This window comes from Hydra vulgaris, chromosome 05 (genome assembly GCF_038396675.1).
Source record: "Hydra vulgaris chromosome 05, alternate assembly HydraT2T_AEP".
NCBI lineage: Eukaryota > Metazoa > Cnidaria > Hydrozoa > Anthoathecata > Hydridae > Hydra > Hydra vulgaris.
In genome coordinates, this window is record NC_088924.1 from 22032066 (window position 1) to 22051661 (window position 19596).

Here is a 19596-nt window from a genome sequence, read left to right on the forward strand (position 1 = left end):
ATACTTGAGAGAGTTATGCTCAATAGAGTATATACTTTTTTTAAAGAAAATAATTTTATTTACTCCAAGCAATTCGGCTTTTAAAAAAATACATCAGCTGAACACGCAATCCTTCACCTAGTTGATGAAATAAAAAACTCTTTTACAAACGGAGAAGTTCATTAGGTGTATTCATAGATCTCTCTAAGGCTTTTGATACAGTCGACCACAAAATATTATTATCAAAGCTTAACATGTATGGCATAAGGGGTAGAACGAACAAATGGGCAACTGAAGCTACTTAGATAAACGTGTGCAATCTATATACTATGGAGATAATAAAAGTCTCTATTCAATTGCATACTTGGGCCTTTGCTTTTTTTAATCTACGTTATCGATCTCTATCGGGCATCTAAAAGAATTTCAACTATAATGTTTGCTGATGATAGCAACTTTTTTATCTCCGGAAAAATTATAAACAAACTGTGCATAGAAATGAATCAAGAATTAAAAAAATTTCTGGATGGTTTAGGGCAAACAAACTTTCTATTAACTTAAGTAAAACGAAGTTTTCTATATTTCATCCTTCTTATAAAAAAAAAAGAAGTTGAATCTTCTCGTCCAATATTGTTTATTGAAAATAGAGAAATAAGTAGAGACAATGTTACTAAATTTTTAGGTGTTTTTATTGACGAAAATCTAAATTGGAATAAACATATCGCCTATTTAAGTAGTAAAATATCTAAAAGTATCGGAATAATATACCGATCACGCCATTTATTGAAAAAGCCGCTACTTAAACAAATCTACTATAGCTTTGTTTAAAGTTATTTAAATTACGGTAATACAGCATGGGGTACTACCTATAAAAGCGAACTAGAACCTCTCTATCGTAAACAGAAGCATGCTATACGAGTAATTAATTTTAAAAATAAAAACGAACACACAAAGCCTCTTTTTGAACAGATGTCTTTACTAACATTGTTTGAACTAAATATATAATGTTTGCAAGTGTTATGTACAATAGTAAAATGAAAACTCCTTCATTTTTATAAACTCTTTATAAACAAGTCGAGTTTAAATACCTGTTGCGCACAAATAGTACCCTTTTTGAGCCTTCATGCAAAACTAAGCTTGTGCAATTTAAAATTACTTATCGCGCACCTCATATCTGGAATATGTTTTTATTACTTAATCAAATTATTATTAACCTTGAAAACTTAAATGGCTTTAAAAAAACTATTAAAAAGAGTATTTTAAAGTATAAAAATTTACTTACTGATTTTTTCTAAATTTGTTCAATGCTAGCTTCTTATATAAACTCTTATTTTTTAATATACTTTAATATATACTTCAAACGTTGCGTTAGCAATAAACGTGGTAATATTAGGAAAAAGTAACGATACATGTTTGTATAATTGTTATCTAACACTTTAATACAATTATAATGTAACAATTTAACGTAAAAATTTTGTAAATATTTTAATTTTTCTATACGTATATATATATATATATATATATATATATATATATATATATATATATATATATATATATATATATATATATATATATATATATATATATATATATATATATATATATATATATATATATATATATATATATATATATATATATATATATATATATATATATATATATATATATATATATATATATATATATATATATATATATATATATATATATGTATGACAATGTAAAGCGGTTCTTGATGATAAGACCTTTTGGTCTTCTGCAAGTTTCCGCGTTCTTCTTACAGTTCGTATTACAGAAGTTTGTTTATTATTTATGTGATTTTTTTTATATATTTATATGTATATTCAATCTTAACGAATCTTTATTATGTTATCCCGAAAATGTATACTATGGAACAAAAAATACATTAAAAAAAAAAAAAAAATTTTATATAGAAAATGATATGAATCAACTATTAGAATGGATACGACCTATGGCAGACGCCAACATAACAGCGCTCGCCAATGTGGGAGTAGCTATTAAAAACCCAATGATTTATTGCAATACTTATAGTCTCAAACCCAGCTTACCGTTAGAAAGATCTTTATATATCAACAGTAAAAAAGACGAGATGTATACTTTACTACGTATTGCCCACTACGAACAAGTTGTAACCAATATAGAAAAAGTTGCAGAAGTCATTGTCAATTTCGGAAGTATAAAAACAGCCGATCTTCTACCCCACAGCATTTTATTTTTCGTTAATTCATAAAAAGAAAGCGATTGTTTAAGCAAAAGTTGTTTGATGCCGGTTGAAATGGCTTGTAATACCATTAAAAAAGTCACTCTTTATAATTTTAGAAGAACATTTGTTAATTATTGGTGATACTACCGAATACGATTTGACAAAGCAAGATGATCAATGGGCAATTTGGAGAAGTTATGTTTCTTGGTCTAAAGGAAATATAGCTTCTACTTATAATATTAACAATTTTGCAGATTGTTATAATAGTGAAGATGACAGTTTTTTGAGACATCCTACTTTATATTTTAGTATTAATAATACTACAGAACCTTTAGTCATCAACATCACTAGCGATTTCAATTTCATCAACGATAAATCTGCAGCTGTTATTGCTGGAAATAATTCGTTTCAAATCAATGTTCAATTTAAAGATCAATATAGAGGAGTACTTACTATGTATTTGCAATATCCAGCTGAAATTGTAGAAACCGGTGTAGGAGACGATTATCAAGTAACCTATGTTCCTACCAAATTTAAATCGTCTTAAATTTGTCATAAAAATTTTTACTTTTTATTAAACGAACCCTATTTGTATTGTATTTTTATAAGTAAACGAGTATTTATTTCTAAAAAAATCCTAATAATCAAAATCTTGTTGTTTTTTTATTTCTTGTGCTAATGGCTCGCAGGCGTACAAGAAGAAGCGGTCACCGTCGTTGTCATCATAGAGGTAGCGAACGTCATCATAGAGAAAGGAAAATTTTTTACCAAAGTTAAAAATTTTGCTAAACGTCTACTAAAATCAAACGTAGGAGGCTACGCTTTGAATTATCTTCAAAAACAACGCAATGCGTAAAAAATTGTGTTGCTCCGCTTGCAAAATAAAAAAGAGTTCATGTAAATTAAGAGGGAGAGGAAGATTTTATTTACCTCCTTTAAAAGGCGCGGGTAGAAAACGATTACGAAGACAAAGAAAATTACGAGGAGGAGATTTAGCAAACACTTTAAGAAAATTTAAAGTTTACCCTTGGTATGTAGCTTAAAGAAACAAATGCAGAAAACTAAATTTGATCATGTTAAAAAAACACATCTTTACAATATAAATTTACTTTAACCGTCCTCAAACATGTTGTAATGCATATAAAAAGAGGAAAAGGAAGAGTTTATTTACCTCCTTTAAAAGGCGCAGGTAGGAAACATTTAAGAAGACATTTAGGGAAATGTGTTATTATGCGTGGTAAATATCATCTATTGTTAGCTGCAGTTTCAGCATCGACTTTATTATCATCTCGTATACCGCGATAAAAAAAATGTATAAAAGAAAACATAAAAAAAGAAATTATAAAAGACATTATAAAAAACATAAAAAAAGACGTATGCGTGGAAAAATTTTAGGACCTCTTTTAGGGATGGTATCTAAAGTCGTTTTACCTTCCTTTACAAGCGCTCTTCTACCTCCCATTGGTAAAGCTGTTTTGGGTGGAGCTATTTTAGGTGGAATTTTTTACGGAATTAATCAAATTGGAAAAAAATAATATTATATCATATAACAATAAATTTACAATATCTTTTTTATTATTTTATTACACATATATTTTTTATTTTTAGGTGCCCCAAGAAGTTCTTACGGTCTTGTCACAGAGCACCGCGGAAGTGCATTTAACCGGGAAGTTTACGCCTCCTTCCTTACCGTGACGCGAAAAATTGTCCAGAGCTCGTTTCGAATCTGGATCTCCTGCTTATAAAGCAAGCGCTCTAACCACTGCGCCACGGCCGCAATATAATCACAATATAATCGCAATATAATCCGAACGCTGTTCCAAGTAATAAAAAAACTGCCAATAACGCTCCAAATAAATATCCTCCCAATAAAATAACAATAAACAAGCTCAAAATTGCTAATATCGACAGTATTTTTTCTTTATTTACGCACTTCAAAATATCGAATACGATTCCCATGCGAGTCGTGTGTACCACCATTATCTATTGGAGGATCAGGTTTATAAGGTTGAACTCCTGCCACTGTCGATGGAGTTTGAAATTGTTGTAACGGTTTATTTTTCGCTTCCATTGATTACGAACCTATTTTCTTTTTTTAATCTTTATATTCTTTTCGTCACGCTTCATTAAACAAATTAAAAAATTTCTGACGTCTTAAAATTTTTTTGACCTGCGCGCATTATGTCAGTCTTTTAAAATTTTTTAAAAGGTCTCTTAATTTTCAAATTTACCGACGTAGCGGAAGCAGGTCTCTTAAAGGTCTCTTGACACACTTTTCCAATATTCATCTATCATCATCTTAATGATAATAGATAAAAATTGATCTATCATCATCTTAATGATGATAGATGAATTTTTCCGATTCACTTTGCCCATTAAAACACTGAAGTAGAAAACTATGTTTAGTCATAGTCGGGTAAATCGTACCTGTGATGGTGGGGTAAATTGTACCTGTGCTACTAATTACCCCAACCTCTAAAGATAACAAAGGGCAGCGTTGGTACTGCTTCATGCGTGATATTTTACAAGTGTAGAATGAACCAGTTATTGTTTTATTTATTACTTATATTAGCGCTGAGCTTTTTTTTTCTTCATACCCTTTGGTACTTATTAGCCTCACTAGTGGTACTATTTGAACTTTCTTTTGGGTAATTAGTACCACCTTGTTTATTTTTAGTTTTTATTAGTGTGCTCTTTATTTTAATATTTACATCTTGAAATCATGATTGTTTGTTTTAGTTTCATCAATGCTTGTTTCTATCTAAAAATAAACTTTTTCCTACCTTTAGTTTTATTTTTATTAATTTTTTTCCTTAGTGGGTACTATTTAGCCCCTTTCCCCTATATATATAAAATACATATAGTGCTAAATAACTTCAACTCAAAACTTTTTTAATAATAACAACCAATATTTAAAAGATTAGAAAAGAATCCTGAAATATAGATTAGGAGGAGAAGCAATTAATTAAAGTATTTAATTAATCAGGGTAATCAACTAATCAAGCAGAGTGAGCGTAAACTAAAAGAAGGTGATTCACTACTTCATGTTAATCGATCCGATATGAGCAGTATTGCATAGATTTATATATCTTCCCATGTATATATATATATATATATATATATATATATATATATATATATATATATATATATATATATATATATATATATATATATATATATACATATATATATATAAACATATATATATATATATATATATATACATATAAATTCTTAAAATTCTTTTCTTTGTTCTCAGTTTCAGAATTGATCCCTGGGCCCACCAGACATAATGTCTAGCCAAAGCTTTCAGTTTACAAAAATTGAACAAACTTCGTGTAACTCTTCGAAAACTGTTTCTCGGAACACTCTTAGCATCACTACTCTTTGCCCCCAAAACAAAAATCTTCCTTCCATTGACAAATCAGGAAACCTTGATGTGTATGATTTCAGTTCGATATTACTCTCATCAATCTTCCTTATAGACTTTATTTAGAACTACTTTTAATAAGGGATCATTGCATGTTGCTAACCTCAACTCTTTCTCTGCAACAGGGGTTTTTACTAGCTCCTTCATAGCCACCTCTGTGTTTTTAATTGTGACTTTCCGCTCAATGCATTTAAAATAAAACGGCTTTAACTTCCCGCAGTTGCATTCTCTACACCAAGACAGTATAGCAGTTTACAATCATATGCTTGCAATAGCAAAGCCCCTGCGTTATACTTTTGCAGCAGCTCCTGCAAGAAGTTCCTTGTTTTCTAAAAATTGCTCTGGCAAAGGTCTACAATCAGTGAACAAAGTAAACTTGTGCCCTGATAAAAACTTATGAAATTTTTTAAATACATAAATTAACGCTAATCCTTCCTTTTTGATTTTGACATAAATTCTTTCAACCATATTTAATGTTCTTGAAGCAAAACCCACAGATTATAATCTCCATTATCCTGTTGAGCACAGCTCTCACTACATGTGGACTGCTATTACAGTGAACGATACTTTTTTTTTGATGGATCAAAGTCGTATAGCAAAGGTGAATTATATAACAAATTTATTAGCTTTTGAAAAACTTCCTATAGTTATATTTTCTTGCTCCCCTTTCAAAATGCATTTTTCCTCAAAAAGTTACGGAGCAGCTCTATAACGGAAGCCGTCCTAGGTTAGTTGACATTGTAATAGTTGGCCAATCCTAAAAATGCCCTTAACTCCATGATATTGGTGGGTCAAAGATCATCAATGACAGTATGTTTTTAAAAGTTGCAGATCAAAAATGCCAAACGACGTTTTGCGTTATTGATATGCAACCTAAATGGCTGATTATAAAACCACAGAATATTACTTCAGGTTGCATGAAAGAGCACATTGCATTAGAATTCAATCCTTATTCCATCAAAGTTCTTAAAACGGAAACAAAATCTTTTAATTGCTCTTTATTCGTTTTTTCAGAATTGAGTATATCATCCCCTCGTACTTTCCTAAATAGTAACGACCCTACCTTTTGTCCATTTCACTTTGAAGGTGTCAGTTGCACCATAAACATCAAACTAAAGACAAATTGGCTGATATAAACGTTAATGCGTTTTTATTGTTTAAAATTTTTGAGAAGTTTTATCAAGTTACTGATATGCATGGGATAAGTCAAGCTTGGTGTATTTCTGTCCTCCTGCTATAGTATCTAACTGATCATTGGTGTTTAGTATCGGATAGGTATCCAAAGGTGAAAATCGATATATTACAATTTTATAATCTCCAAATATACGTAATAAACCCAAAGGATATTTTGAATTCCTTAGAATAGCCACTATAGGCGCGGCTTATTTTGAGTACTGAACCCTTCTTTAAATACCTTGGTCTAGGTTTAAAATTTTTTATTGTGCACCCTCACGTACAAGTATGTGATATTTAAAATCTTTAAGCATCCTAAATTATAATTAAACACCTCTCTCTTGTATACTTTATCGTGTTCAATAGGGCCCTCTCTTAAACCACGTATAGCCTCAGAATCTCTATATGCTGTCTGTTATGCTCTTGCTGTGTCTAATTTTTTCTCCAATGTAAGATTTTTTACGGGTAATAGTTTTTGCTACCCATTTTTGTTGTTTAATCCACATACAAAACTATATCTTGAGATATAAATACATATCTATCTTGAGATATAAATACATATCTAAATACTATATTTTGAGATATAAATACATATATATGAGATATAAATACATACAAAAATCTTTATCTTGATTTAACTTTTTATAAAACTCACAATGGTTTTATATTCTGCTTAACTCAGTGATTTTTCCATTTACTGATTTTCCCTCTTTTTTATATCTTTTCACTGATATAAAATTGAAATTGTTGCGCAATGAAGTTTGGGGTTTGTTTTAAGGGATATCCCATTAACTTATTATCTAAGTAAACATTTAATTTTGTGTCGTTTTCACATAAACAACAATTAAGTTTGTAAGCAGGTCCTCCAATAGCTGGCAGAAAAACTGGTTTTAGCAATTCTGCATACTTTATGTCATTGGAAAGTAAAAATTTATGGAGTTTTTTATTGTATGCAATAAAATCTCAATTTTCTAAATCAAAACTTGATACATTAGCCAAACAGATTATTTTTATCTTCGTTGCAAACTGTTAGTAAAGAATACTATGTCTTTATGAAAACACAATGATAATAACTACAAATTATAACAACTGCAATTAATTATAATAACCATAAAAATTAGTTTAAAAAAAATAACAAGAAGTACTTCTTGCAATCTTTACTCCATAACCTACCCGAGAAACTCACACGTTGTATATACATACTTTGCCGGAAACCGGATCAAGCAATTACAACAAAAAGTATGTTGGTTGAAATGTAGGGAAAATTAGTTATAACATTCACTAAGAAAAAAAAGAGAAACCATTAATAATCGAGCTTTTGAGTCATAAAGGTCAGAGATACTAAAGCTAATTTATTTAGTATGATGAACATTGAAGCTACCAAAAACAGTACCGACAAATAAATAAAGAGAAAAGTCAATCTGAAATTAGAATTAACATAGAAAAGGGTGCAGCCTTTTAGTTTAATGAGAACCAAAAAAAAAGTGAAAAATAGTTTAGTGAAATGATGCAAGACGAAACCACGTAAAAGAATAAAAACACAAACCTAATTTTACAACAACTGAAGCATATTATTTTGGCCTAAGCAATGTTGATGCAATGACCATACAGTTGTCTAATTTCACCTAACTTAACCAAATTTGTAGCAAAGGGTTGCATATTTAACCCTAATGATGCATACAAGAAGCACAAATAGAAATACTGTCGATGCATCACATAGCTCTGGTAACACTACGTTACAGCTGCTGATAGAATCCATTTCTTTTAGATCTACCACTGTGTTCGAAAATTTTTACTATAAACCCGCCTCAGAAAAGTTAGAGTTTTAAAGTCATACCGCCATTATGAGTTATTAGAGTTGCATAATCATTACCATAGAGGCGCAAGCAAAAGTCCGTAGTGTCAAGATGATGCAACATTTATCTTACTCGGCAGAAAACAACATAGTATAGATAACCATCTAAGCCCTTCAATTAATAAAGAATTGGTGAAAGCGGTCAAAAAAGAATTTTTCTCAGAATCATACCCTTTTAGGTTCTTTGCATAACAGAACTTAAAGACAGTAATCATATACTTAAAATAAGGATCTTATTTTAAAAACAATCTATATGTACCAAAGACACACAACATAAATTACTTTAAGTCATAGTTAACTTCATGAAGTCTAAAATAGTTTTACGCAAAAAGTAATACGCAGTTACTAGTTACAGAAACTATAGAAAGAATAAAACAGTTCATTTTACATCTTGATCAGAATTGTAGAGCTAGCAGTCATGTATGCCACTCTCCAGTGCAACAAGTTGTATACAAGCAGGAAAAGTTCAAAACAAATTTTTTTTCAAATAACCTTATATTGCTCAAAAAGCAAAAAAAATCTAAGCTATTTGGCAGGATATCTGTTAATTTTTTAGAAAAAACTTCAATGATGCATTTCTAATAATATATTAAAATGTAATGCTTTGTCTCTTACCTTTTACCATCCAGTACGCTTGCCGTTAATGACTAACCTTATCACTAATTTTGTAGGGTATTTAACAAGTATATATGTGTAATATATTTATATGTACAACAAGTATATATGTGTGTTAATTTATATTGTATCTATTTTAATGATATCAATATTGTACACATATATTATAAAACTATTTTTTATAGACCTTGTGCCAACTTAACATAACATGTTGTTTGAAACAATATGATTGATATATTTATTATATGTATACAAATATAAATATATAAATATATAAATATATATATATATATATATATATATATATATATATATATATATATATATATATATATATATATATATATATATATATATATATATATATATATATATATATATATATATATATATATATATATATATATATATATATATATATATATATATATATATATATATATATATATATATATATATATATATATATATATATATATATTAAATTCACCTACTCAAGGCCAAGGAACCACTTCAGTCTAGAAGGCTGGTGTTTTTCTACCTTTTTTTATAGTTTACTGCGTTATAAGTTTCCGAATTACAACAACAATAAAGATTTTAAATTCAGACGCTTGAGCGCCTTTATTTTATCATAGAGATCAGATTTTTTTGCCATAACATGAACCGACAAATATTTTGTATAAATGCAATCCATAAGCTGCTAGATAACTTGGTTTCCAAAAAATAATTAAAATTTTTTTTTTAATTTTACCAAGATTTAATTAACTTGTAAATTATAGTGTCGCAATAAATATACTCAAAGCGCTTTGATAAATCTAAACAGATTAGCTGTTAGCAAATTGAAAATTTTGAAAAATGTTGTTTTATAATTAAAAAACGTTCCCGAGACGTCATTAATTACTTTGATAATAAATTTAGTACAATAAAAAAAAAAATAAGTTTAGCTAGAGAAAGTAGAAAAAATGCCTATGAAGAAATAACAATCATTAAAAAAATCTTTTTTCTAAAAAATACACCTTTTCTGTTGGAATAAAATATACACCATTTCTGGTGCATTAAAAAATACACCTATTCTGTAGGATTAGAAAAAACACCTTTTCTTCAGTTGGATTAAAAAGTAGAAATTATTAATATTTAAAAAAATCTTTTTAAATAAATACACTTTTTCTTCAATAAGACTAAAAATGAGAAAATATTTTTTTTTTAGATTTAACCTATTTAATCTTAGTTTTATATAATTGTTTCTTAGAAATTCTAAAATTTTTACATTATCTAATTTATTAAAACGCGAGAGCCAGAATCTTTGTTCTTGAGACTCAACATTTTTGTTTTGTACGTAGTCAAGAAACAGTAACAAATTAATAACATTTTTAAAAGTCTATCATTAAACCCAGGACATTGTTGGGGGCTACAGGTCAGACAACACAAAATAGAACCTCATGCCGGTTGCCAGAGACAACAAAAATAAACTGTAGAAAGACCTGAAAAAAAACAACTCAAAAATATTTATATTTTTTAAATTTTTTTTGAAAAATAAATTTTTGCAGATATCACCATTACTGAAACTAAAAGTTTTTGTGTGGTATGTTTAGCCCATTAAGACCTCAAAGAATGGGAAAACCTTGAGAGGTGATTATATTTTTGGGACAACCTAATCTATATCTATATCTATATCTATATCTATATATATATATATATATATATATATATATATATATATATATATATATATATATATATATATATATATATATATATATATATATATATAAATAATACGTAGTATCATTGTCTAACCAAGTCAGTGCGTATCACAATCACGGACGCGTTTCACCCTTTGGGGCTCATCAGCGTGATGATGTGATACCGAAGGTGTGTAAACACACCAGCTCACGTTCTTGGCAGATCAATGATACTTGTGGTGCTAACAATCCATACACAGAATTGTATAAACCTAAATATTTGAAAAAAATGTACCACCCACGGTACGGCACTCATCACTCACACATTTATATATATACCGATTTTCTGTACTAGTAGTTACTAGTCGCTTTGTGTGAGTGCCGTACCGTGGTTGGTACATTTTTTTCAAATATATATATATATATATATATATATATATATATATATATATATATATATATATATATATATATATATATATATACATATTAGTAATCAAATTTATCTATACAAATTTATTTATTTTTATAAATCATTTATATTTATATCATTATATATATTTACTTATATATATTTGGTTTACTAACCTATTAATAAACCTAATTTAACTGTTTCATTATTATTACATTTTTATTATTTCAGTTTTTAGGTCTTAAGTGACATCCAACAAATTTTCATCTGTAAAATGCATTCTTGCTGATGTAAGAAAGAATAACTTCATTCCACTGGCTGGTAGTATTCTTATCTATTATACTTATAAATAATTTTAAAATGCTATTTATTTTTACTCTATTTTTGTTTTGAATATTGTATTTAAAATGAAACTTTGATTAAAGTTTTTACAGCAGCTTAAAAAAAACTGCGTCTTTTAAGAGGAACTCTTAAATAAAAAGTTGGATTCTAATAGCGATCTAAATAGTCAATTTATTGTAATGTTGAACAAAAACAGTGAATCAAATCTACTTAATAAATCTTTTATGATTTCAAATCTACTTAATGAATCTTTTATTTAATCAAATCTACTTAATGAATCTTTTATGATTTCAAATTAAATGAAGATATTGAGTCTGATAAGAAAGTTAGTGCGAGCGATATATGTGTATATATATATATATATATATATATATATATAAATATATATATATAAATATATATATATATAAATATATATATATATATATATATATATATATATATATATATATATATATATATATATATATATATATATATATAAATATATATATATATATATATGGGTGTGTCAAAAATTATATAGTTTTAGCTGCACAAATCAAACATACTAAAAAAGGTGCTCCTCCATTTCCTGAATAAAATAGTATAAGAGTTTTTGAATAAGAAATATTTTTAGTGGTCCCAACTGACCCTTGAATATTTAATGGGCCCCTAATATTATCTTACAAAAATTGTTACAAAAGTATGTCAACCTGGTACTTAAGGTGGTAGCCCTAAAAAAAATGATGAAAAAAATATTTTTTTGAAAAAAAATTTTATTATTAAAACAGCATTATGTATACCACTACTTTCATTCCCAAAAAAATTAAATCACCTACCATACCTTTATGTCAGTTTTGATAACTTTTTAGACTATCTATATTTGGAAATTTACATAGCAACGCCCTTAGTTACGGTTCAAAATGATTATGGTCTAATATAATCTCTTCATGTAGATCTTTTAACTCTTTTTTTTTCCAGGTAAAACATCCACTTTGCTCTACTCAAATATAGTTCTAAAAGTATATTGCAAAACTACAAACAGCATGTGGAAGTTACATCGAAATTCATTACATAGTAGTCATACTTTTATAGCTTCATATATATGTTTACTATTTTATTTGGTGCATCCTTTATGTATTTATTAGTATATGCATGTGTGTCTTTATACATATAGATAATATTTTTTAGATTTTAAATAATAATAGAATGCCAAATAAACAAAATTCCATAGTTAAAAAAAAGAGAAAGTGGAATAGTGCAATTGCAAAAAAAAAAATATTGGGGATTCATCCGTACTTGGTACTTGTTCAAGTCAAAGGGAATTAAATATGAATAATGAAATGTCTGCATCTATAGTAAAAAATCCTCTTGATAATGACTATTTTATGTTGGTACATTTTGCAATGCTTCAAATATACTTTGTGAATTAATGTGTCCGAATTGTGGTAGTAACATCATATTATATGACGAAAATTTAAAACGGCGAGGGTATTCACACTTTATTAATGTCAAATGTTCCAATTGTGACTGGATTAAAGCCTCATATACATCTCCTGAAACAAAACCAAAGGAAATTAAAAAGATTCAGGGTCGCAGAGTCTTTGACATATATGTACGAGCTGTTGTTGCATTTCGTGAAATTGGATGTGGTTTTAGTGCTATGGATATCTTTTCTTCGGTAATGAACTTAAAATGTTTAACTAAAGGTCCATTCATCCAACTTAATAAAGTTGTTAAAGATTGTTACAAAAAAGTAGCTGAGTTTAGTTGAAAACTGCTGCTGGAGAAGTTGTTCATATTGACACTGTTAGTGATATACCATGAACTTGTATTTCTGTTGATGGGACGTGGCAGAAACGCGGCCATTCTTCACCACATGGAGTAGTAACAGCCATTTCAAGTGACAAGTTTCTAGATGTGGAAATAAAGTCAAGGCATTGCTTTGGTTGCAAAATGTGGGTAAACAAACATGGTACCTCTAATTACCAAATTTGGAAACTTAACCACATATGAAAAATTAATCATACAAAATCCTCAGGTGCAATGGAATCAGCTGTGCTGTTGACGTTTTTTCCCGATCATTACTAAATTATGGCCTGATTTATAAAGAATATTTGGGAGATGGAGACACCAGTTCGTTTAATGATGTTCTAAAATCTAATCCATATAAAGATCATAATGTAACCCCAATCAAGCTCGAGTGTATTGGTCATGTACAGAAGTGCCTTGGGACTCGTTTGCGTAATCTTGTAAAATCATATAAAAACACTAAAACACCTTTATCTGATAAGGGAAAACTTACCAACAGGTGCATTGACTCTATGCAAAATTATTTTGGTCTGGCCATTCGTAATAATATTGGAAATTTGTATGCTATGAAGAAGGCAATATTATGGATCCTTTTTCATTTCACTGACCTACCAGATCCTTTCGATTGTCATAAATTTTGCCCACGAGATGCTGGAAGTTGGTGCAAGTATTGGTCAAATAAAAATAAGTCATATAGGTCACTAAATTCAATTCTTTCCAACTTTTAAGGCTTTAATGGAAGATGAGCTATTGGAAAAGTGTATGCATGGCAAAACACAAAATGCAAACGAGGCTTTGAATGCAATCATATGGTCTCGTGTACCAAAATCTATATTTGTTGGAAGAGAAACCATAGAAATAGGTATCTATTCAGCTGTCATACATTTTAATAATGGCAGGAACGGAATCATTGGCATATTAAAATATTTCGGATTGACAGGAATAGTTTCGCACCAAATTGCAAAGAAACTGGATATATCACGTGAAAAATGCATGACCAAAAAAGCAACCGACAATGTAAAAAAGCAAAGAAAATCCATCAGAGCAAAGCAGAAGGGTGACTGTGACATTTTAAAAGAAAAAGAACCCATAGACTCTTGTGCAACAGGAAATTATTAGCATTTAAAAAAATATTTGCTGAGATTTTTACTTTTCAAACTTTCTTTTGTATTTTTCTCAGCTTCGCATTTTGAATGTTTCTTGAAAACTCAAAAGATGATAACTTATTATTGGATAGAGTATTTGCTTTCAAATTTTCAGGATATGTTCACAACGTATATGTTCTCCATTTAACCCTCAGAATTTTTATACATCACTCTAAATATTGATTTATAGACCTAAACGTTTCAAATCACACCACAAAACTATTGAAAATCGATAGGTTCATCCAAAAAAGGTAAAAACTTTTTAAATATTCTGATTTAGGAAAAATGTGACGGTTAAATGGAGTATCTAGGTGTACTGCAGAATGTTTTAGAATTTATTAGAAAACAGATAAAGACAAACTGACTTAGAGCATTTAGAAATGTGATCAATTTCGCTGATTTTATGACACTTTTTCCCCCATTATGGATCAACCAAATGTGATTTTTTTTTTTTTTTGAATCAACGTAATTCTCTCCAAGAAACACTATAAACACTTAAATATGGTAGATTTCTTTTTATTTGTCAAAATCACCTTTTTTATAGGGCTACCACCTTAATATAATACGTTTTGGAACATGGTTATATTTTTCTATTGTATTTTATGCGATTGTTTCTATTATTGAAAATTTTAAAAATGACGATGAATAGATTAAATTATGAAGCGTGACCAAATGTATATAAAGATTGAAAAAAAATAAAAAATAGTTATAATCAATGGAAACAAAAAATAAACCATTACAACAATTTCAAACGAGTTCAACAGTTGCAGTAGTTAAACCTTATAAACCTGATCCTCCGATAGATAATGGTGGTACGCATGACTCGCATGGAAATCGTATTCGATAATTTTAAGTGCGTTAATAAAGAAAAAATATTAACAATATTAGCAATTTCAAGCGTGTTTATTATTCTAGTGGTTGGTTATTTATTTGGAGCGTTATTGGCTGCTTTAATATTATTCGGAACAATGTTGGGATTATATATTTGTAATAAAATAAAAACATTGTAAAGATTATATTATATATTATAATAAAATATTATTTTCCAATTCTAATAATTCCGTAAGAAATTCCACCAAGAGTGTTACCCAAAACAGCTTTACCAATGGTAGGTAATATAGCACTAGTAAGAGAAGGTAAAATAACTTTAGATGCTAATCCTAAAAGAGTTCCAAAAAATTTTCCACGCATTCGTCTTGTTCTATGTTTTTTATAATGTCTTTTATAATTTTTTTTTTATGTCTTATTTTATACATTTTTTTATCGCGGTATAAGAGATGATAATAAAGTCAGTGCTAAAACTGCGGCTAACAATGGAAGAAACTTACCACGCATGCGTTTCTTGAATGTCTTCTTAAACATTTTCTACCTGCGCCTTTTAACGGAGGTAAATAAACTCTTCCTCTTCCTCTTTTTCTATGCATTACGACATGTTAGAGCTTAGTTAAACTAATTTATATTGTAAAGACATGTTTTTTTTACATGTTCAAATTTATTTTTTTGCATTTGTTTCCTTTAAGCTTTATAGCGAGGATAAATTTTTCTTTGTCTTCTTATACGTTTTTTACCCGCGCCTTTTAAAGGAGGTAAATAAACTCTTCCTTTTCCTTTTTTTTTACAAAAACTTTTTTTTATTTTACAAGCGTTAAAACAAAATTTTTTACGCATTGCGTTGTTTTTGAAGATAATCTAAAGCGTATCCTTTTACGTTTGATTTTAATAGTCATTTAGCAAAATTTTTAACTTTGGTTATGAATTTCCCTTTGCCTCTATGAAGTTGAATTCGTTGACGGTGTACGCCTGCGAGCCATTAAGATAAGAATAAAAAAAAAACAAGATTTGATTTTTTAAGATTTTTTTAGAAATAAATAGTCGTTTATTTATAAAAATACAATACAAATAGGGTTTGTTTAATAAAAAGTAAAAACGTTTTATGTTAAATTTAAGACGATTTAAATTTCGTAGGAACATGTTACTTCATATTCGGCTCCTACCCAAGTTTCTACAAGTTCGGCTGGATATTGCAAATACATAGTAAGTACTCCTTTAAACTGTTCTGTAAATTGAACATTGATTTGAAACGAATTATTTCCAGCAATAAAAGCTGGAGGTTTATCATTGATGAAATTGAAATCACTAGTGGTGTCGATGACTAAAGGTTCTGTAGTGTTAGTAGTACTAAAATATAAAGTAGGATGTCTCAAAAAAATGTCATCGTCACTATTATAATAATCTGCAAAATTGTTAATATTAAAAGTAGAGGGTATATTTCCTTTACACCAAGAAACGAAACTTCTCCAAAGTGCTTGTTGATTATCTTGCTTTGTCAAATCGTATTCGGTAGTATCTCCAGATGAAATAACAAATGTTATTCTAAAATTATATAAAGTGACTTTTTTAATGATATTGAAAGCCATTTCCACCGGCATCATACAACCTTTGCTTAAATGATCGCTTTCTTTTTTTAAATTAACAAAAAATAGAATGCTGTGGGGTACAAGATCTGCTGTTTTTATACTTCCTAAATTGCCAGTGACTTCTGCAACATTTTCTACATTGGTTACAACTTGTTCGTAGTGGGCAAAACGTAGTAAAGTATACCATTCGTCTTTTTTACTGTTGATATATAAAGATCTTTCTAACGGTAAGCTGGGTTTGAGACTATAAGTATTGCAATAAATCATTGGGTTTTTAATAGCTACTCCCATATTGGCAAGCGATGTTACGACGGCGTCTGCTATAGGTCGGATCCATTCTAATAGTTGATTCATATCATTTTCTATATGAAATTCTAAATTTAAATTGTTTATTTTTTCCAAAATATTCTTTCATTTGAAAAACTTCACACAATAAATTTAAAGGTACTCTAAATTTACAATCTTTATTCCCAGCCATTAGATTATAATATCTTGTTGCAAGCGCTGTTTGATAAGAAAGTGTTGAAGCTGAAATAAGAGGGCGAATAAGACCGTTAGGGTCAGCAGCTTGCACAAGCGCTTTGGTTTCAGCAAAAGTAACAGGGTTTGTGAGATTATCACTGTTTTCTATTAAACCTAAATGAGGATTAATCATCAATTCTCTAAAACTTTTCATATAACTTTTTTTAATCAGCAAAGATCTCAAACGATCATAAGAACGATTAATTATAGTTTGTTTGAGCAAGTAGTATTGTTTTTTTGATAATTGGGATAAAACTTGATAGTTTTAATTAAAGCGAGCATAAAATTTGTGACTAGACAAAATCTTTTTAATAAATCATCGTCGGTTGTAGGTGTAAATTTTGTTTGTGTGCTCAAATTTTTATAAAGAAATAAATCAAAATCCAAATACCAATCTGATGGATACGTCCATTCGTTAAGAATAGTGGTAAAAGTAATTAAATTAGCCATATCAGAAGTAAGATCGTAAGAAAATTTCTGATTATTAACAGCAATGATTTCATCATGAGATTGAGCTGTTTGAAAACCAGGATATTTTTCATTTAAAATAGCTTTATATTCGGCACTAATATTACCACTTGTTGCTTCTTGTAATAAACGATTTTCGTGGTCTGCCTGCGCTAAAACATCTTCGATAGTAACATGACCGTTTGTATTAGGCGTATAGCGATTACCGTCGTCTACTCTCATATATTTAGCTAATGACCCCATATTTTTTAAAAAAAGAAAAATTAATTTTTTTGCTATTTATTCATCATCTGATTCTGAAGTGTTTTTTTTTAAATTAGTATTTTTTTGTTTTTAACGTCTTTTAAAGCTCGAGCGTAACCAAGTTCAATTAAACTTTTTTTGTTCAATTTTTTTTCTTTTTTTTGTTGTTATTCTGTATGAGCGGGCTTGATAAAATGGCTCTTTGTTGAATAATGCAATTTCTACATAAACCATTTCTTTTGTCGACAGCTTTTACTTCCTGAATGCAGTTAGAACATATGTGTAATAGTGATGATTTGTTTTTTGGTTTTTTTCAACAATTTCTTCTTCTTCTGAACTTTCGCTTTCAGATTCTGAATATTTTCGTTTTTTAGGTTTGGGTTTGATTTGTACATTTTTTTTCATTTTTATGGGAGGTTTTTCATCTTGTATTTCTTCTTTTTTATTTTTCATTTTTTTTATTTCGTCCAATTCTGTTTTCATGTTTAACAAATCAGATTTAGTAGAATATTAAGTTAGTTGATTTTGTAATTGATGCATATGATTTTTAATTTGATTAAATTGATCTTTAGGATTTATTTTTGAATCTTTCATCATTTTTTCTTCTAAATTGACTAAATTTTTATTATATCATCCTTTGGCGAAAAAGAGACTCATTTTTGTAAAAAAAATAGAGTTGGTGAAAAAAATAACAATTTTTTTTTCTTTTTATATTTTCTTAATAATAAATAAAAAATAAAAGACATTATTTTATACTAATCAAACTAGTTAATTGTAAAACGGAACCATTTGAATCTTAAATGTAGGATTAAAAAAAACGGTAGAGCTAAGATTTGCCAAAGGGTAAGCGGATCAGATTTTGAATTGAGAAACGACCATCTTGTTTGTTTCCAATCGTCTACATCGCTGATACCAAAGGTGGATAATTGTCCTTGAATGGAAGTGTTTCGGTTTTTTGTAAAATCAATATTGGTGGTAACTTGAGTAGAATTGGTATAGTCTAATAAATTAAAAAAAGCAACAATTCCAGGAACATAAACTTTGTTCTTATATATTCCACAATTAACAGCTTGATCGCATTTAATAAAAATGTAAGCGTCTGTAGTTGTAGGAAAATTGGAAACAGTGTTATTAAAGTTGCTTATTTGAGTGAGAGTGCATCTTATAAAAGCTAATCTTTTTTTTTGAATTTTAAAATCTTGTGCCATGGTGTTGGTCATATTTTGATCGATTTGCATAATGAAAGGATTGATTTGTTGAGTTAAACTGTATTAATCTCTTTGTAAAAG